The sequence below is a fragment of the Musca domestica genome, unplaced genomic scaffold (assembly GCF_030504385.1).
Source record: "Musca domestica strain aabys unplaced genomic scaffold, Musca_domestica.polishedcontigs.V.1.1 44, whole genome shotgun sequence".
In the NCBI taxonomy this organism is placed as follows: Eukaryota; Metazoa; Arthropoda; class Insecta; order Diptera; family Muscidae; genus Musca; species Musca domestica.
The window spans coordinates 2298112-2321289 of NW_026712334.1; the positions used below are offsets into that span (position 1 = coordinate 2298112).

Below are 23178 nucleotides of genomic sequence, written 5' to 3' on the forward strand. Positions count from 1 at the left end.
GGTCATAAAAACGGGAACGGACTTCAATATATGCCTGAAACATTCAATATTCATGTTAACAATAATTATGTTTATATTTTTCATATTTTACAGTACAGTTATTAATTAAATAACATTAATTTAGCCTTTAAATTAATGATATAATTTCGAATAATAAATTAATTAATTTTTTTTTCAACCTGACATATTTTCGTATTCAGTGTAACAAGGTTCTTTCCTTCCCCAAAAGAAAAAAAAACTTTTTGGTTTCCTTTGCCAACGTGATAACGAGTGGTGTGAGTACACATTACTTCCTACCGATACCACATTATGTATACAGGAAACACATATCACAGCAGAGTGATAAGAGGAACACATTCGTGTTCTTTCGTGAGCCATACAAAAAATATATAATATATATTTAGTGTAATATATCTTGAAGCAACAAAGATTGTGATTTATGGTTGTCAACAGAGCAAAATCCCCTCAAAATATAGAGCCTTGGTAATTAATCTCTATTTTGGCAAACTTCTCCTCCTCTCCCTACCGTAACATCAGAACAAAGATAATTGTACAATATTTAATTAAAATTTCATGGATGCTCCCAGTACGACCAACAACAACACGTGAAGTGGATTAGGTTTGAAGCTCTATTTCTCAAGTTTTGATTCTTGCCGAAAATCTAACGCTAGGAAACTTCCAATATTTAAGAATCCTTAAAGGCTTTGAGGCTGAAAAATGTGGAAAAAAACTAAAAAAATAAGGAATGTTATCTTCGGAATTTTTAATATAAGGGTCTGTGCTATGTTTAAGATTTCCATTCGCTATTAGCCTCCTTAAAAATCGCATTTCAAAAATTTCTTTTAATTTTTCGACAGGAATTGCTTAAAATAATACATGAACTTTCTCTGAACAGCTTTAGATGATCATCTACTTGAATAAAATGAATTATTGATATTTTTAAAAGGATGATTTCTATATCCGAACTTTTGATACAAATGGAAAATACTGTGTCTTACATTGAACAAATACCGAAATATTGTGAACAGCTCGAAATATTTGAAAATACATACCAGTCAAAACTTATTTCAAAGACCATAATTTTATTCGGAATGATCGCTGGCTGCGTCATATTATATCGCAAACGGTTGGCCACCTAGGAAAAAAATATATAAAAAAGTAAAATATTAATGTAATTAATTTTCATAAATAAATAAATATTTCATAATGCCTCATAAACTAGTAAGACTTTTGAACAAAGCAAAGTTTAAAATCACATACAATTTAAAATTGTCTGGTGGTTTTTTTTTTCTAAGTAGATGTTTAGAAAATTTTGGGGTCATAGAAGTTTCCACAGATCTACTTGTTTATATTTACTTACAATAAATAAATAAGCGTGTATATAATTTGGATGGATGAACTTACAGAGCCTAAGCAGGGTTTGGCTCAAACTTCTTCAATTATATTATAATATTATGCGCGAAATTCGCCAACAAGGAGACACTAGCAAGACCAGTAAGGAAAGGTCAAAAGTTGGGCGAACCCCGATACATATATGATATCACATATATGGTGGACAATAACCATAAAATCGGATGAAATCTGAACCAATCTCGATAACATTTAGCAAAATTATTTGCGAGCTAAATCTGATGTCCGGTATCAAATGTCATCTTTGTGGAGTGCATATTACATATGTGAGGGACTCAAAACTCCAAATCGGATGAAAGTATGGCTTTATATGAACCGATTTTTACAAAATTTTAGGTACAAGCTTCTAGGCTGAATTCGGTCGGAAGTGCACATTTCACTCCATTTGGGCCGATATTAGCCATTTGGTGCACATTAAGTTTGAAATCGAATAAAGATATATATGGGAGCTATATTCAAATATGATCCGATCTCGATAAAATTTGGCAGAGGTATTTCTGGGCTGTATCTGATATCTGGTACAAAATAGCATTCTTATGGAGTGCATATTAAGAATGTGAGGGACATAAATTCCCAAATCGGATGAAACAAATATATGGGAGCTATAGCTATATTTGAACCGATTTTCACCAAATTTAATGTACTTATTTCTAGACTGAATTCGGTCAGATGTGCCACAATTCAGTTCACCATTTGGTACCCTACAAAACTATAATTTTCTGCAAATCTGAAACCGTTTTGACTAGAATGAAGACTCCATTAAGAAACATCCCAATACTACGCATAATAAATGCAAATGTTTAACTTAATTTATACTCTTATCGTATAATTATTATAGATCTGGAACCAATATTTTCCAAAACCATGCGATCTCTAAAAAAAACATCGGTATATGATGAAACAGATGTTCCTACTACGTCAAATACCTAATTTGCTCTTTTGAATAAGAACAGAAATTTCATATTTAAAAATGTTTTCCCATACATATTGAACATCTTATTTTATTCTTAAAATAATGTCACATAGTCCTGTGAAAGTTTTATCTTGGCTTTAGACCGAAATCACTTCAATGTAAATATCAGAAGTACGTCTTTTTGTATTTCTGATTTAGTTAATTATGGTATTTTTTCATACAAAAAATTCTGGTCCTAAATATTATATTATTATACTAGGCAATGTCTATTGGTACTTAGTTGAGATCTTAGGGGCGACTGCAAAATCTTGTCAATTTTTAGGGTTTTAAGTCCATTTTAAACCTTAGATATTTTGCGAACATCTTACAAAACAGTAGGCTTCCATTCTGATCCTAACCAAACTGTCGTGCAAAATTTCGTGAGGTTCGAATTGTGTTGAGGTGAAAAATAAATTAAGAAATGAATGATACGTCATTACAATTCATCAATGACGGACGATTGAGCACGGCGAGATAGGAAGATCCATATATAATATCGGGGATATATTTACATTTAGAGGTGTTTCAAATTATGAAATAAATGAATAATAACCCCAACATGTAGTGTTGCAAAAAAAAAATATGTTGTCAATCAACTTCTCAAACTAACACGAACATTACAAGGTGGAAAGCTCGACAAGGTTGAGGATTGTAAAAAAAAAACAAGTAAAAAAGCAGTAAGTTCGTCCGGGCCGAACTTTGAATACACCATTTGAAACGAATTAGAAAATTGTCAAAAAAAAATCCAATAAAAATTCTGTTAAAATCTTTAAAATATCGAATATCGGAAGCTGCCGATGTATGGGAATCTATATATACAATTACCTTTCAGGGGTTAAAGTGCTCACAAAGAACTCCTTGTGTGGATTTTCAGACAATACCATAGGAAAATATGGCTAAAATCATCAAAATACCGAATATCGGGGGTACCGTCATATGGGGGATATGTGATATCGTTAACCTATATAGAGAATTCTCTGTCAGGGGGTAAACTGCTCACAAAGAACCTCTTGTGTACAATTTCAGACAATTCCGTTGAAAAATGTAACTAAAATCATGAAAATACCGAATATCGGGGGTACCGTTATATGTGGGGCTAACGATATCGTGGACCTATATAAATATTTCTCTTCCAAGGGATAAAGTACTCACAATGAACTATTTGTGTGGAATTTCAGACAATTACATTGAAAAATGTGGCTGAAATCATCAATATACGGAATATCGGGGGTACCGTTATATGGGGGCTATACGATATCGTGGACCTATATAGATAATTCTCTTCCAAAGGATAAAGTTCCCACAATGTATTCCTTGTGTGGATTATCAGACAATTCCGTTGCAAAATGTGGCTAAAATCGTCAAAATACCGAATATCGGAGGGTACCGTTATTTTGGGGCTATACGATCGTGAACCTATATAGATAATTCTCTTTCAAGGGATAAAGTACTCATAAGGAACTTCTTGTGTGGATTTTCAGACCATTCCATTAGAAAATGTGGCTTAAATCATCAAAATACCGAATATCGGGGGTACCGTTATATGGGGGCTATACGATATCGTGGACCGATATTACCCATCTTCGAACTTGACCTGCCTGCAGACAAAAGAGAGATCTGTGCAAAATTTTAGCTTCCTATCCTAATTCGTTAATATGTAGCGTGATTACAACAGGCGGAGAGACGGACGGACGGACATGGCTAAATCGTCTTAGAATTTTACGCTGATCAAGAATATATATACTTTGTTGGGTCTAAAGTGATTATTTCGATGAGTTACAAACGGAATGACGAACTTAATGTACCCTCCATAACAATGTATGGTGGAGGGTATAAAAATAGATCGACAAGGATTACTTTTCCGTAAACTGTATCATTATAAAGACATACCTTTATGACGATCAACTTTTCCAAAAACATGTTAGAAAATTTGTGTCGGTGTTCCGAATTTATATTTTTATGTTCCTTTTTGGATACGTCCCATAAATGTTGGATCTACATGTCTCATCTTTATGATAGATCAAACATTTGAAGGAGAAGATGTTAACCGAGAGCTATGATAAAGTTGTCAAGATTTTGACCTTTTGGAGGGAGGTTCGAAAATAAGTGGTTCCATATTAACCATTTTACATTCCTGACTTAAATTTGACATGAGTATTACCAAAGCCCAATTTTAGATTTTGTGATGCACTCCATCCGTTTAGGATCAAATTCCATTAACTCTGCATATCCCAATATTTCTACCAAAACACAACAGCTGATGTGAAGATGGAATATATCGGACCAAAACGCTCTTAAAATAGGAAATACAATTCCGATTCTGAATATGATAAATATCGGCCCACCCCTTATGGTGCCTCTCCCTCAAATACATATTTGGTTAATTTTTTTTATGTTCCTATTCAAGAACCATTAAATCTCAATTCAATTTTGAAAGCTTTTCAATCCATTTTCCAATATACAAGCATTATTTCTTATACTATTATTGAATTAATGTAGAAAGCACGTGCAAACTACATGCACATGTAAATTACAGGTTTTGTTCTCACAAACACAAGCAATCACAATTAGTGGATGAGTGTTTTCGTACTTTTTAATTGTATTTCCAAACGACAAAAGTAATTAATTCATAGATTTATTTGTCTATACGAATTAATGTTTATCCAATTTTTTTCCATTTATATTTGCTGTTACAATACAAACATTGCTTGTATAAATAGCAACCGTTGATATAAAATAAATATTGGTATAGACAGCTTTTTCAATTAGGATACGTCATTGTGACAATAATGACTATCTCTCATTTCCAGAATAATCTATTAATAATTTGTGCCAGCAGATTGTAGACAAGATTAGAAGGCAGACACAATAAAGGTCATTAAAAACAGCTGCTAAGTAGCTTTAGGCTCGTGATATGGGTTTAAGGTAGGGACTAATATAGATTAGAGAATTTTAGTTTTGAGAATAAATGAATACTAATGGCACATATTTCGCAGCAGGATGGAATAATAGCCTAAATAAAATTGCATTAATTTTTCCTTTTGTACTCAGTCGCAATGACCACACGTATGATTGTAATTAAGAGCAATATAGAGTTGCCGTTCGAATGTTGTTATGATCCTATTTTTATACCCTTCACCTTGGAAAGTGGGTATATTAACTTCGTCATTCCGTTTGTAACATCCGTAAATATTCATCGTAGATCCCATAAAGTATATATATTCATAATCAGCATAAAATTCTAAGTCGATTTAACGATGTCCGTCTGTCTGTTGAAATCACGATACACCACACATTATTTGACGTAGACCTTCAGAATTTGACAGAACATTTGTATTGTGTCTAGGATGGTTGGTATTGAAAATGAGATATATCGGTCCACGTTTTCGTATAGCGCCATATAACAATATATATATATATATAGCCGCCGATATTCAGTATTTTAATTATTTTCGCCACAATTTTTCCACGGATTTGTATAAAAATTGGTATATGTAGGTAATAAGGGTTCTAGTTTCACAGGCGGAAACTTGAATGTAGAGGTTCATGTTTTGGTATAGCCCCCATATAACGGTGCGCCCCGATATTCGGTATTTTGATGATTTTGGCCACATTTTTCACGGATTTGTCTAAAAATTGGTATTTGTAGGTCATAATACGTTCTAGCTCGTGTGGCGAAGCTCTCATATAAAAGTACATTGCGGTATTTTGATGATTTTTGTCATATATTTCACGGATTTGTCTAAAAATTGATATTTGTAGGGTATTATGGGTTCTAGCTCTTGTGGCGAAACATTTAAGGAATATGTCCACGCTTTGGCATACACCCCATACAACTGTATCTCCCTATATTCGCTTTTTTTTATGATTTTTGCCACATTTTTTTTTTTCACGAATTTGTCTGAAAATTTGTTGGTCATGATGGGTTCTTCCTCCGGAACCGAAACATTGTTTGAATTGTCCTACGTTTTTGTATAGCCCCCAAACTCTCGATATTCGGTATTTTGATGATTTTTGATTGGTATTTGCAGTTCATAAAGGGTTTAGCCCGGTGGCAGAACACTGAATATTTAGTTCCACGTTTACCTAAAGCGCACATAATTATTTCAGATTTGATAGATGACAATCTTTGAAGTATAAAATTGCTTATAGAGGTTCCCGTTTTGGTATGGACCCATATAACGGCTTCACTCACTTTATGTTTTTTTTTTTTTATAAATTTAACGGCATTATGCAAACGGTCTTATTTATACGTAACAAGTGAGCAAAGGCTATAGTCGTACGGGGCCGACCATGTGATACCCTACAACACTACAATATAATAGAAGATTCCTTATGTCCAAATCCATTTTGGAAGATTTCTCTTCCCGCTGCCCACTCTCTTCTCAGGCGTGTCGATTGGCTTCAATTGTGTGATCAGGACAATTTTTCTATTTTTGTTTCATTTGAACCAATAAATATTTTGCCATCATCCCCAAACGCAAGAGGCCTCACTGTATCTCCAAATTTAGACTCATCTATATGGTTTGCTTGAAAACCAGAAGAAAACAAGTAAGCAAAGGCTTACTTGTGTCTTTCGTGCGGGGCCGACTATGTTATACCCTACAACACTACAATATGTTAGAAGCCCCCTTATGTCCAAATCCATTTTGCAAGATTTCGCTTTTGAAATTAGGATTTTGACTAGGGACATTTGATCAAGATTTATGCACTCCGTCGGGCTGTTAGTTGTTATAGTCCACTTTACAGCTAAATATAATCCAATGGTCATTCAAAATGTTAGAATTCTTCCCTGTCCTTAACTCTCTTCACAGGCGTGTCGATTAGTTTGAACCCCTTAATATTTTGCAATCATCTCCAAAAGCAAGAAGCCCCCCTGTGTCACCAAATTTAGACTCATCTATATGATTTGCTTGTCTACGATATTTGGCTATATTCGTCAACGAAATCAGCATAAACCAGTAAGGAAAGCTCAAAAGTCGGGCGGGGCCGACTATATGATACCCTACACCACTATGCATATTTAGTAGAGCTCTCGTAAAAAGGTTTATACAGGGCATTTCAGAGCTCTATGAGATATTTGGTACAAAATCAAAATCTATCTAATTCTATAATGTACTAAAATTCAGTCCATTTGGACTTATATCGGCCATTTGGTGCACAATTAACCCGAAATCGGATGAAGATATATATGGGAGCTATATCCAAATCTGAACCGATTTCGATAAAATTACAAACAGCTATTTCTGGGCTGTATCTTATATCTGGTACCAAATATCATTCTTGTGGAGTGCATATTACGAATGTGAGAGGCTTAAACACCAAGTCGGATGAAAGATATATATGGGAGCTATAGCTATATCTGAACCGATTTTCTCCAAATTTGATATACTTGCTTCTAGGCCGAACTCGGTTGGGTGTGCCAAAATTCTGGTAATTTGGACTGATAGTGGACATTTGGTGCACATTTAACCCGAAATCGGATGAATATATATATGGGAGCTATAGCTGTTTCTGAACCGATTTTCTCCAAATTTGTTGTATTTGCTTTAAGGCTAATCTCGGTCACATGTGCCAAAATTCGGGCCATTTGGGCTGATATTGGCCATTTGGTGCACATTTAACCCGATATCGGATGAAGATATATATGGGAGCTATATCTAAATTTGATCCGATTCTCACCAATTTCAATAGGGTTCGTCCTTGGGCCAAAAAAATATTGTTTGGAAAATTTCATCTCAATCGGATAATAAATGCGACCTGCATTTTGTTCACAAGAATACATGGACAGACGGACGGACGGACGGACGGACAGACGGACTGACATGCATAAATCGACTCAGAAAGTGATTCTATGAAGGTTCTCAAAAGTAACTATGGGTCTATCTCGTTTCCTTCTCCATGTTACAAACAAATGCACAAAGACATAATACCCTTACCACTATGTGGTGTAGGGTATAAAAACCAGAAGGTCGCCTTTTGTGTATTTCGGATATCGCCTGTAAGTAACGCTGGTATTTTTTCACACAAAGTGGTCAATTGTACCCGCTGCCCAAAACTCTAACTTTATGCGGAATTTCGTGTCCTCTGCTCTCTATTTGTGACCTTTATAACGGCTGCAAAATCAGGAACAGTTTTAGTTGTTGGTCCATTTTAGACCCTAATATATTGCGGACATCTTTGAAAGCAATAGGCCTAACTCTTCTGAGTCCAACCCAACCCTTGTGAAAATTTTCGTGAGGATCGGACGATATTTGCAATACTTATACAATATCCCCTACCTGTGTTGTAAGGTGAAAAAATATTACAAAATATTAAAAGTCAAATTGAAAAAATCGCATGCGATAAAAAATATGAAAAAATAAAAAAATTTCACAAAATCTATATTATCATCATTATTGGCATATTTTTCTGCGATTTTATACCTTTATGTCAAGAGGGCATTCTGAATTGACAAATATATACACATGTATATGTATGTATATACACATTGTATATATTTCGCTATATATATCCGATATAATTACTATCGGCATCTATGTAACGGTCAGAATTGATCTGCTCGTTTATTAGTGATTTCGCCGGGATTAAAAATATTCGCGGTTTAATGGAAAATTTGAGTTTCATTTAACACAAATGTTGTGGGCTATTTTACCCACTAAATATTACCCGATGACCATCAAAATTGGAAGGCTTCTGCCCAGCCCGAAGCTCTAGCCCCATGCTAGCTTCCGCTTTGATTGGTCTACAATTGCGACCTATAGAGCAACTGCAAAATCAGGAATTTTTTCAGTTTTTGGATCCATTTCAACCCCTAAATATTATGCGATTGTCTCCAAAAGAAATAGGGTTATATTCTGACCCTAGCCCCACCATTCTAAATTTCGTGAAGATCAGGCCATAATTACGACCTGTAGAGTGATTACAAATTAACATGGACAGACGGACAGACGGAAGGACGGACATACATAGCTAGATCGACTCAGTTCGGCGAGCTAGGAAGATCCATATATACTTTCCTATGTGGGAAACCAATATTTCGTGGTGTTACATAATTTTTGGCCCAATCAAACTTATAATACCCCCAACACAAAGTGTTGTAGGGTATAAAAATGTTTTCTTTACCGTAAGGTGGAGAGTATTGAAAGATCGGCCTGGCCGAACTTAATGTTTTTTTACTTGTTCGATTGAAATAGCAATGTGTAAATCCGTTGTTAGAGTTTTCATGCATTTCAAGTTCAAAAATGGTATATTCCTGTGGGTCTATATTTTATTATTGGGCAAATTGGTGAATAGTATTTGCCAACGGACATAGGCTAAAAATTGCACACAATTTTCACACACCTTCAGTGACTCGTTATGGCAGAGATGCCAAAAGTATGGGTATGAGAGTGCAGAAAGGGTTTTTGGAAATTTGGAATTTTAAGGTTACGAAAGTTTGAAAATGGTACTAAACTTCTAAATTGGTACATTTGGTGTTATGTGAACAAAAAAAAAATTAAATTTGGTATGAAAAGGTTGGAAAGTAAATTTGATATGATTTTGAAAGTGTGTACCAAGCGTGCGAACTGTACTAAATGTAGTCCTATATTTGTATGAAAAATACTAAATGGTACTATATTTGGTATTGGGTGAAGGGACTTTGATATGGGTTCTTTAGTGCCTGGAATTGAGATATGGAGGTGGCTTTAGAAATTTGTTCTATATCTGTTCGAAAAGTACTCAGTGGTACCAATTCAATTATTGGGTGAAGGGATAAAGCTGGAGTCACGAAATTGGATATTGAGGCTTCTGTTGATATCTGGAATTAAGATTTGAAGGTGGGCTTAGAAATGCGTCCCATATTTGTACAAAAAGTGCGAAAGGTTACTAAATTTGGTATTGGGTGAAGGAATGGAGCTGAAATTCTGAAATTTGGTGCTGGGGTCACTGTTGGTTTCTAGGGTTTACATATGATGACGTTGAAATAGTTTTGGACACAAACGTTGAATGTGGGTCCATTGTTGTTTTACAAATATCCTCCTCGTTAAACCTCAAAATGAAAGTGAACATTTTCCTATTATTCTTTCCGAAATATGAAAATTTTGAATAATATATACAACCTTTAAAATCTGAAATTTTGATATTTATTTCAAATTGTCTATGCATAATCAAAATGTTGATATCTGGTAGGAGAGATACCGGAAGCAGACATATCTCATATTAACACTGCATCCTGGGTTGGTAGAAATATTGCAATTTTAACTATCTTGTGGATCACGTCCCAAGAGAAAATTAGTTTTCAGACGTAGATCCCATCGTGATCCACAAGTTTTATGAAAGCATCCCGCTAAATACGTAACCTGCTAACTACACTTCTATCTGTAGACCTTTTCTTCTCTTCCTCGCTTCTATATCTCTCCTATGATCAACAACTTTATTCTTCGTAGGATGAGTGAAGCCGTTGTCGAATCCAGTGTAGCTGCCTTCACAAAAAACCAATACGTCTTATAAAAAAGATAATTACATTTTATAACATGGGCTCATAGCGTTCTCGGGAATCGGTACTTCTGTCTGCTCGATATAATACAGTACCTCAACTTGTCCATTGATTTGATGGCCATCCGTGGGAGAAACATTTCGTACCCTGTATTCTGAAAGGATAATAATCAAGCTTTCCAACGCCCATAAAGTCATTATAAATCGTCACATGTTACTATTTATATTTAGGGATGCAAAACTTTTCGTTTATTCTATAATAGGACAATAAGCTGACTCTAATGATTTGAACAAAAAACAATCCCTTTATGTGTTTATTATGGTTGTAATTTCTTTGTTTTACAAAATATAATCATGTACATGTCCTCTGGCAGACAAAGTCCTAGAGACAAAAGTTGCCTTTCCACAAAGAAATGAGAAAAAAGGTTAAAATGAAACACGTGCCACATTGTTAACATAAAATAGACTTCATGTCACAGAATTGTGGTGTAAACAAAAACAACAACAGCAGCAGGGGTTCAACAGCTACTCCTTTGGCCATATTCCAGTATGGGTTTCTTCCTTTTTTTAACTGGCCAAAAATTTAATGTTATGAAAATACAAACAAGCCCACTTAGGCCTCTTGACATATACCAACTGGCATACCCTGGGCTGGACTAGATATACGTACGCATGTATGTAAGTATTTCCTCCATAGGTTCCGAACTCTGTGAAAAAAACACTCTGAAAAAAAAAAACACAAAATGTAAGACCAAGAAGCCCAAACCGACACAAAACAAACACACATATTTCTCTTGGACCATAAAATAATTTATTAGCATAACCTTTTAAATGTGGCAGGCACGCACAGAATTTCCAAACACGTTGTCCAATAGCTACTCGTTTTGTCTAACTCTGGGCAATGATGTGCCTTTGTTGGGTACTTATTTTGGCCCCAATGTCATGTACACGCATACATATGTCTGCAGGCATGTGTGGTACATAAACCTAATGGCAAACGTGTATTATTCTCATTTGTAAAAATTTGTATATGTGGTCTGCCGTTCCTTTACCACCGACCGTAGTCACTCGAAGGCATTTACGTTGTAAATGCCTGTAGCTTCGGTGTAAACAAATCAGAAAGCAGTAGAATTAAATGAAATGTCCAAGAAAAAAACTCTTTTGAAAAATTTTACAAAAATTTCAATACAAAATAGATAGGAAAATTTGCGCTAAGAAGGCAAAATATTCGCAGTAAATTTCTCATCGAAACCCCTCCAATCCATTTTGCTTCTTATACCCTCCTTAATACAATGAAATATATATTTAATTTGTCAACCCATTTGCAACTCTTCGAAATATTCGTCGGATATCCCAGAAAGTGTACATATTCTTGATCAACATTTAAATTGATTTAGGGACGTCTGTCTGACTGATCTGACCGTTGAAATCACAATAGAGTCAACATTTTTAATCTGTAGCTTTGAAATTTGGCACAAAGTTTTATATTATATGTTGGTTGATTAGTATTGAAAATGGGCTATATGGGTTCACATTTAGCTATAGCCTCCATAGACCGGTACCTCTGTATTTTAAAGGTTACTGCCTCAATGTCCCAACAAATTAGATGTAACTCGTCAATTGGGGTTCTCGGTAGATCTATTATCTCAATGCAAGAAATGTTCGATTCAGGTAAACTTACAGGTATAGCCCTCATATAACGATTTTCGGTATTTTATAGGGTTCTGATACATTTTCTAACCAAATTAGATGAACATATGGAATTCGCCATTTTATTTAAAGGGGATTGATATTCTAAGTTAACATATTCTACTCTTTTCATTTTTATACCCTACACCACAAGGTGGTTAGGGTATTATGTCTTTGTGCATTTGTTTGTAACATGGAGAAGGAAGCGAGATAGACCCATAGTTATTTCTGAGGATCTCCATAGAATCACTTTCTGAGTTTATTTATGCATGTCAGTCCGTCTGTCCGTCCGTCTGTCCGTCCGTCTGTCCATGTATTCTTGTGAATAAAATGCAGGTCGCATTTATTATCCGATTGAGATGAAATTTTCCAAACCACATTTGTTTGGCCTAAGGACGAACCCTATTGAAATTGGAGATAATCGGTCAAAATTTAGATTTAGCTCCAATATATATTCTTCGTCCGATATGCCTTTTATTGTGCACCAAACGTGTAGTATCAGTCCGAATAGTATGGAAGTTTGCACATACAACCAAATTAGGCCTGAAAATAAGTATGCCAAGTTTGATCGAAATCGGTTCAGATATAGCTATAGCACCCATATATATTTTTCATCCGATTTGTTATTCTAGTCCGCAACCGTAATATGCACTCTTTAACAACAATATTTGGGGAAATATATGAAATACAGCTCAAAAATATCTTTGCTAAATTTTATCGAAAACGGTTCGAATTTAGATATATCTCCCACATATAACTTCGTCCGATTTACCTTTTATTGTGCACCAAACGTCTAATATTTGCCCAAATGGGATGAAATTTGTCACTTACTACCCAATTGAGTCTAGAAGCTAGTATGTCAAATTTGGTGAAGATCGGTTCAGATATAGCTATAGCTCCCATATATATTGTTCGTCCGATTTGTTATATTTTTACCAACAGCCGTAATATGAACTCCGTAACAACGATATTCAGGAAAATATATGTAATACAGCTCAGAAATATCCTTGCCAAATTTTATCAAGATCGTTTCAGATTTGGATATAGATCTCATATATTAAATGGGCAATACAAGTCCGTATTTAAAAGATACAAATGCTTCGGCAAATTTAGTCTGTTAAACATTAGGTTACAATTACATAGCGTATATGATTGAATTTTCCCGTAAAAACTTTTAATTGTAATGTGGAGCTCTACTAAATTAGCAAAGTGGTGTAGGGTATCACAAAGTTGGCCCTGTCCGACTTTAAGACTTTTTTTACTGGTTTCATTTCACTTTGAAAAACATGGTAGTGGAGAATAAAGAAATTCCGATCCAGTCGAACTTAAAGCCGTTTTTACTTGTGTTAGAAAATAAAGTTTATAATGCAATGTACTATTTTGGTACCATTCAGCACTTTTCGCAACCTTACAGTGTGAATTTCCGAAAATAACGTTGTATACCGCCTTCTATATAATAAACTAGCTGAACTCGGTGCGCTTCGCTACCCCTTTTAATTTTATATACATTCAAAATTTTATTTACGAATATATGTTCGTTAAAAAAAAAAAAAAAATTAAAAATTAAAAAAAAAATATTGCACTACTTTTATGCGTAAATAACCAAAACCATTAGAAAAGCAGTAACATGACATACATACACGAAGGGTTTGTCCTTCGGATTTATTTATTTCATAGCAAATACCAAGCGTGCAGTAAACTGCAATCTTTTGAAGTTGAGTGGCATTTCTATTGCAATTAGTGAATTCGAGATAGCAACATACTTCGCCGTAATAAGCGTATTTCAAATCAATTGTTGTGTTGTTTTTTAGTGTTAGCCAAGGCCTTGTGGGTCAATGGTTCTTATTAAAATCATATCCCAATCTGATCCGATTTAAATATAATTTTAAAAAAATCACTTTTACACCAAACTCCGCCACACCTTTCATATTTCATAGAAATTGGTGCGTCAAATATGTGAAATCGGCCGATAATATATATATGGGAGCTATATCCAAATCTTAACTAATTTCCAATTAATTTGTCACATTTATTATTGTAACCAAATTCCGCCACACATTCTGAATTTCATTGGTATCGGTCATACATATCGTTGGAATCGAACATACATATCGTCTGTGGTGCATAAAATACATGAAATCGGTCGAAAATATATATCTAAATCTGAACCGATTTTAATATAATTTGACTAATTTATTTTCTAATCAAAATCCCGTTACATATTCCAAATTTCTTTGGAATCGAACATACATATCGTGTATGGTGCATAAAATACATGAAATCGGTCGAAAATATATATGAGAGCTATATCCAAATCTGAACCGATTTTAATATAATTTGACAAATGTATATTTGTTTTAATTTCCGCTACACATTCCAAATTTCATTGAAATTAGAGATACATAGCGTGTTTGGTGCATCAAATACATGAAATCGGTCGAAAATATATATGGGAGCCAAATCTGAACCGATTTCAATTTAATTTGACAAATTCATTTTGGCTCCCAATTCCGTTACTTATTTTAAATTTCATTACAATTGGAAATACATATCGTGTTTGGTCCACCAAATACATGAAATCGGCCGAAAATGTATATGGGAGCTATATCCAAATCTGAACCGATTACAATATAATTTGGCAAACTTATTTTTGTTCCAAATTCCGTTACGTATTCCAAATTTGGAGAATGTATCTTCAACCAATCAAAGATATGTGCATATAAAATCTAAATTTTTGGGAGGTACCTCCGATTCTGATGCTATATCTCCAGTTGCAAGTGGAAATTCAAAAATGTTTATAGCCTATGTTACTTTCAGGCGATGTTGCAGTATATATGAAAATTTTCAGGAAAATCTATTCAGCGGTTTTCGAGTCCATAAATTACAAACATTTTCCTCTTTTATAGATATAGACTAGCAAGTGCCCGCTACTTCGTCAGCGAAAAGTCCACCTTAAAATTTTGGAGTCGTTCCAACAGTGCGTGTTAAACCTTTTTCGTACTCAAAATACACAATTTACTATACATCGTACTAAATTTTCACACTTTCAAGGTATTATATATTATTCAACTTTTTTGAATAGTGGAAAGAGTTTACGAGAAGGATATTGGCCAATGAACCCACATACGATTCTTTTGTCCAAAACTATTTTAACGTATCCCTATGTAAATCCCAGAAACAAATATTGACCTCAGTGTCAAATTTCAGAATTTCAGCTCTATTTATTAATATGCTACAAATTTAGTTACATTTCTGCTCTACTTATAAATATTCTACAAATTTAGTTACATTTAGTACGCACATACAAAACAGTCTAAATCTCTCCATCCTAGAGACCAACAGTGATCCAAAACTATTTACATTTAGTATTTTTCGAACAATTATAGTACGCATTTGCAAAACTACCTCGATAGTGACCTCAATATAAAACTTGGGGATTCCAGCTTTATACATTTTCTCAATACCAAATTAAGTAATATTTAGTATCTATCGATCAATAATAGTATGCATTTCCAAAACCACCCACGTATTTTAACCACAGATACATACAGTGACATTTATATCAAATTTCATGTTTTCAGTTCTATTCCTTCACCCAATACCAAAATAATAATTTTCTTAAAATTTTATTGCACATATCCAAAATCAACGCCAAATCTCAATTCCAGATACCAACAAAGGCCTCCGTATAAAAATTGAGGATTCCAGCCCTATCCCTTCACCTACTAACATATTTAGTTCCATTTAGTATTTTCCGTACAAATATTGCATTTCCAAACTACCAACAGAGTCCTCAATATCAAGTTTCCAGATTCCAGCTCTGTCCCTTCACTCAATACAAATGTTTGTACTTTTCTTAAATTATAGTTTACATTTCCAAATATAGTACCATTCAGTACTTTTCGTACAATTATAGCACACATTTCCGAAACCATCTATAAATATCCTGGTTACACATGAACAGCGACTTTAATACCAAATTTCATATTTCCAGCACTATCTGTTCACCAAATAGCAAATTGTTCCAAATATATTACTATTTAGTACTTTTCATGCACTTGTAGTACACATTTGAAAACCCACCTAACTATCACAAAATTGCCACCAAAAGAGACCCTAATATAAAATTTCAAAATGTCAGCTTCATTTTTTCACTCTTAACTTAACTGTTTTAAATTTAGTACTACTTAGTACAATACGTCCCTTCATATATCAAATTTACTTTCCAACCTTAATTCTCATATCAAATTTTAATTTTTTAGCTCTATCTGTTCTCAAACCAAATGACACCATTTTAGAAGTTTAATACCTTTTAAACTTAAAGTACGAATTTCCAAAAACCCTATCCTACACTTCATCATTGATTCTTATTCAAAATTGCAGATTTATAGCATTTCAGTCTTCGCTATTATCTATTGCCTAATACAAATTTGGTTCCGTATGAGTTCATAAATATCCATTCGTTTTAATACTGGTCTTTCATAATTAAATGTTTTACTTCTTATTGATCGTTGTCTTGGCTCTTATCCTCCTCTTCAATTGTTGGTAACAAAAATTCGTTCAACATGGCCCGATAACGATCGCCATTGATTGTAACGGCTCATTTTTGAAGATTAGTGGACCAATCATACCTCCGAAGCAAATACTGACTCGATTTGGGTTATCGACTTTTCAGTGTATGCGTTTAGGGTTTCAGCGTCTCAGACGCGAACATTTTGAAATTAACTTCACCTTTTTTATTTATTTATTATACCCTACAACACTATGTGTTGGGGGTATTATAAGTTTGATTGGGCCAAAAATTATGTAACATCTCGAAATATTAGGAAAGTATATATGGATCTTCCTATCTCGGCGAGCTGAGTCGATCTAGCTATGTATGTCCGTCCGTCTGTCCGTCTGTCCATGTTAATTTGTAATCGCTCTACAGGTCGCAATTATGATCCGATCTTCACGAAATTTAGAATGGAGGTGGGTATAAGGTCAGAATAGAACCCTATTTCTTTTAAAGATGATCGCACAATATTTAGGGGTAGAAATGGACCAAAAACTGAAAAAATCATGATTTTGCAGTTGCTCTACAGGTCGCAATTATGGACCAATCGACGCGGAAATTAGCATTGGGCTAAAGCTTCGGGCTGGGCAGAAGCCTTCCAATTTTGATGGTCATCGGGTAATATTTAGTGGGTGAAAAAGACTATGACATTTGTGTTAAATAAAAGTCAAATTTCCATTATACCGCGAATATTTTTAGTCCCGGCGAAATCATAAAAAGACGAACAGGTCAATTCTGACCGTTACGTAGATGCCGATAGTAAATATATCGGTTATGTATAGCGAAATATATACAATGTGTATATACAAAGGAAAGGAATGTTAGATGGAATGCTTATATCTCAAGAATGGCTGGACCGATTTTGATAAATTTTGTCAATTCAGAATGCCCTCTTGACATAAAAGTATAAAATCTAAAAAAATCGCATAAAAATAAGTCAAAAATATGCTAATATAGATTTTGTAGTATTTTGAGACATTTTTTTATTTTTTCATATTTTTTATCGCATGCGATTTTTTCAATTTGACTTATCCCTTGACCGATCCTCACGAAAAGGGTAAAAATGTTACTGATTTTGCAGCCGTTATAAAGGTAGAAACCAAAGGACACGAAATCTCGCATGAAGTTAGAGTTTAGGACAGCGGGTAGAATGGACCACTGCTTTTGTCTGAAAAATACCAACATTACTTACAGGCGATAGCCGAAATACAGAAAATGCGAACTTCTGCCTTTTTTTTTTTTTTTGCTGATTTCGTTGACGAATATAGCCAAATATCGTAGACAAGAAGATCGTATAGAAGAGTCTTAATTTGGAGATACAGAGGGGCCTCTTGCTTTTGGAGATGATCGCAAAATACGACGGAGTGCGTAAATATTGGGCAAATGTCCCTTGTCAAAATGCTAAGGGTAATATCTGGGCAGTGCTCCGTCACATAATTTCAAAAGCGAAATCCTCCAAAATGGATTTGGACATAAGGGGGCTTCTAACATATTGTAGTGTTGTAGGGTATCACATGGTCGGCCCCGCACCACTATAGCCTTTTCTTACTTGTTGTCATTTTTTTTTTTTTTTTTTTTTTTTTTTTTTTTTTTTTTTTTGAGGCAAAATAGGCTTTTTCTTCTCCATTTATAAATTTATGTTTGTGGCGCTTCACGCACACTCCGAAGAAGATTAGTATCTTATAATATTTAGTATTAAGTACTACTCAACACTTCCCCATATTATATATTTTTGTTGTGCAAAGGTTCTATTATAAAATATTAGCCCAAGAACACAGTTCTCAGTACTTTTCAAAACCTTTAATAACAAATTTTCCAAAACCCTACCTACCAAATTTTCCAAAGCCTACACACCAGCAACTGTCTTCATCGCAAATTTCAAGATTAATTTATTATTTTTTTCAGTGTGTTTCCTTTTCCCTCTTAAAACTAAAACTTGAACACTTCAGAATTACGCTCTTTAATATTCACATTTCACACATAAATACAAATAAGTCTGTAGGCTGGCATTTAATGGTTGGTCATTTGTTGAAAATAAGAACTGATGTCACTTTAAATATTTTTTGGTCTCTCTTGTCTTCACAATCGCCATCATCGTCGTTATCGTCATTGGAAGAATCATCATCAATGTTTACGTGTTTAGGCATTAGGCAATTAGTTATATCCAAGCCAACACATACATTCGAACCTACAGGCACTCAGAGGGATATCCCTTCACGTGTGCTATATGCGTGAGTTTTATTCATCGTACGTGCGTCAGGTATTTTGGGATATAATACCCCCAATCATTTTCGTAATATATTATAATTTAATGAATTTGAATATCAAATTTAGAATTTATCAAATATAAATTTAAGAAGGATTTTTTTTTTCGGAAAAATGTAAATTTAAATTTTTTCATCATATCATCCAACAAAATTCGACATATAACACATTGTTTTTTGGTTTTTCAAAGGGTTCGGAGCTTAACGTAAGAATCAACCTCAACTAAAACATATAAATTAGTAGTAAGATTTATAACCATGTATTTACCTTTCTATTAGAACCTGGATAAATGTATTCATATTGAAGTTTGAGAATGGAGTGGACAGGTCCTCACTGAGACCGAAAGTCCAAACTTTTGGCGTTTCCGAGGGGAAGAATATACACTTGTCTGATAATAAAAGCACAATAATTCCATGTCACGTGTGTAAATACGGAGCCACTGCCGATAACTAAACACGGCGAATCCAGATTGCGTTGCCTGTGTGGGTCGACAGAAGTCGACGGGCAACTTCTCGCGACAGAGGCCAAAAATTAATCATCAAAATATCGAATATTGGGATTAACCGTTATATGGGGGCTATACGAAGATGAGCATCTGTCTGAGAAAGCGGTGCCTATTACGAATTTCAAATACCAATTCTGAGATAATCCTGCTGAAATTGGGGATAAAATCATTCAATTATCAAATATTGGGAAGTACCGTTATATAAGGGCCATACGAAGATGTAAAACTGTTTAGACAATTTCTGTCATAAAAGGTAGTACCAGTCACGAACTGTAAATACTAAATTTGAAACAAATCCAGTGAAAATGTGTCACAAATCATAAAAATTCTGATTATTTGGAGGTACGGTTATATGGGGATTATACCAAAACATGAACACATATGCAGACAATTCTTAGCAAGGCTTTTTAAAACAAACTGGGAACACATACTGTGTATTTATAGCAAATTCGGTTAAAATTGTGACTAAAACACCCAAAACACCTTAAATTTTTCGGAGCTATACCAAAACATAGGCCAGTAGGGCTCATTTTTAATACAAAAGATCCTGCGGACTTAAAATAAATTTGAATAAAATTTTATTACACATTATAATTTCGTTCGGAACATAGAGTGTTTTCCACAGACGGACAGACAGGCGGAGATAGGTCAAATACTTATAAAGAATTAGTGAAATAACTGACTGAATTAGAATCAATGCCCAGACGAAACGGATAAAGGTAGAATCTTGAAATTTTGCACGAGGGTCAGTCTTGGTGCGTAGGCTTATGACAAGTCAGGGTTTTTAAAAGTTCGTACTAAAATTGAACGAGAAGTACGAAAATTTACCTAAAGTTTAATGATTTGTATTGGACAAACGGAATGATCTATAATTACGATAAAATAAAAGTCACTGATGGAGTGCAGGATAGATGTACCAAAGGATTCACTTTAAGGTTATGAAAATTTGTGAAATGGTACTAAACTTCTAAAAAGGTACCATTTGGTATTATAAGAAAGGATGGAGCTAACAAATTTAGTATGAGAATCAAGTTTAGAAAGTAAGTGGTTTAAGGTGGTTTAGGTACTCAATTTGGAACAGCTTGATTAGGGTGAACGGGTGAAGTATTGTATTGGGGTCCCTGTTGATAGTATCTTTGGAGAATTAAAGTTGGTTTTAGAATTGTGTACGAAAATTACTACATGGTACTAAATTTGGTACAATTTGTTATTGAGTTAAAAGATAGTGCTTTCAGTTTGGAAATTTGTATTGGGCCCGCTTAGGCTTATGTGTTTAGGTTGACATATGGAATAAATGGAGCTGAAACCGTGACATTTTATGTTACAATAACTGTTTGTCTTTAGATTTGAGATCTCGCACATTAGTACTAATGTTATACCAAAAGTGCTTAATAGCACCAAATTTGGCCCTGGCTGAAGCGATATAGGCAAAATTTTGAAATTAGATATGTATATAACTGTTGCAGTCAAAAGTCGACATTTGGAGGTGGATGTGGAATGGTGTTCTATAGTTGTTAGAAAATTACTAAATTGAACTAAATTTGGTATTGGTGCATAGATAGAGCTGAAACCTTGACATTTTTTATTGTTGGTGTCTAAGAGTACTAAAATTATACTGAAAGTACTAATAATTACCAAATTTGGTATTTAATGAATGTATAAAGTTGGAATCGCAAAATGTGATATTGAGGTTTCTGTTGGTATAATATATGGTTTTGAAATTGTGTACTATAATCGTACGAAAAGTACTAAATAGTGATATATTTGGTATTGGATGAGGGGACAGAGATAAAATCCTGAAATTTGAAATAAATATCACAGTTGATGTCTCTGGTTAATAGAAGGAGGTGGTTTTGGAAACATGTACTATAATTATTCGGTAAGTACAAAATGTTGGTGGTTTTGGAAATACATACTATAATTGTCCGAAAAGTACTAAATAGTATATATTTGGTATGTATTGAAGGATATAGATAAAATTCAGAAATTTGATTTTTTTTTTTTGAATTCAAAAGGCACAAGATAGTACTAAATTTTTGTTTTTGTTGAAAGAATAGAGCTGGAATCCCAAAATTTGATATTGAGGTCTCTGTTGGTATCTGGAATGGATATATGGAGGTGGTGGTGGAAATGGGTGTTATAATTGTACGAAAAGTATTAAATAGTACTCAATATGGATCATTTTTGGCGTCTATGATGGCAAGATGTAGATTGCTTTCAATATGCGTACTAATTGCTACTAAATTATTATTATTATTATTATTATTATTATTATTATTATTATTATTATTATTATTATTATTATTATTATTATTATTATTTTAAATTGAAATTCTGAAATTTTATATTAGCTTTGCTGTTGGTTTTTTGCGTTTACCTATGGAGATACCAAATTTGAAACAATACTGGTGAATAATGTCGATAAAATCATCAGAATTCCGAATATCGAGAGGTACCGTTATATGGGGGCTATACGAGGACGTGAACCTGCGCAGACAGTTTTCTGTCTTAGACTGTAGTACCCATTACGAACTTCAAATACCAAATTTGAAACAATTCCGGTGAATAATGTCGCTAAAATCATCAAAATACCCCATATCGGGAGTTGCCGTTATATGGGGGCTATACGAAAACGTGGACCTGCAAGGACAACTGTATTTCATAGGCTGTAGCATCCATTACGAATTTCAAATACCAAATTTTAAACAATTCCGGTAAATAATGTCGCTAAAATCAGCAAAGTACCGAACATGGGGAGGTACCGTTATATGGGAGCTATACGAAAACGTGGACCTGCAAGGACAACTGTATTTCATAGGCTGTAGCATCCATTACGAACTTCAAATACCAAATTTTAAACAATTCCGGTAAATAATGTCGCTAAAATCAGCAAAGTACCGAACATGGGGAGGTACCGTTATATGGGGGCTATACAAAGACGTGGACCTGCACAGACAATTTTCTGTCATAGGCTGTAGTACCCATAACGAACTTCAAATACCAAATTTGTACATCCGAATATCGGGGGGAACCCTTAAATGGGGGCTATACGAAGACGTGCACCTGCACCGACAAACTCCTGTCATAGGCTGTACCATCCAAATTTGAAACATTTCCTGTGAATAATGTCGCTAAAATCATCAAAATACCGAAAAAGGGAGATACCATTATATGGGGGCTATACGAAAATGTGGATCTACATGACCCATTTTCTTTGTGGGGTCTAAAATGTATATTTCGAGGTGTTACAAACTGATACATTTTAGCTTCAATGACGCATTCTAGCTTCATTGATACGTTTTATCTTCAAATCAGTGACACTAG

The 23178-nt window shown here is 34.2% G+C and overlaps 2 protein-coding genes across 4 annotated transcripts in view; both read right to left on the bottom strand.

The window, feature by feature from the left end:
• Positions 1 to 23178, bottom strand: part of LOC131804446 (uncharacterized) — a 593503-nt gene that overhangs the window by 534915 nt on the left and 35410 nt on the right. The window lies entirely within an intron of this gene.
• The window catches only part of LOC101887903 (uncharacterized), a 226669-nt gene that overhangs the window by 52075 nt on the left and 151416 nt on the right, over positions 1 to 23178 (bottom strand). For both annotated transcript variants that reach the window (XM_059127329.1, XM_059127328.1), the window contains exon 3: positions 1053 to 1135. The gene's annotated coding sequence lies outside the window, so the exon portion shown is untranslated. The remainder of the gene's footprint in view (positions 1 to 1052; positions 1136 to 23178) is intronic.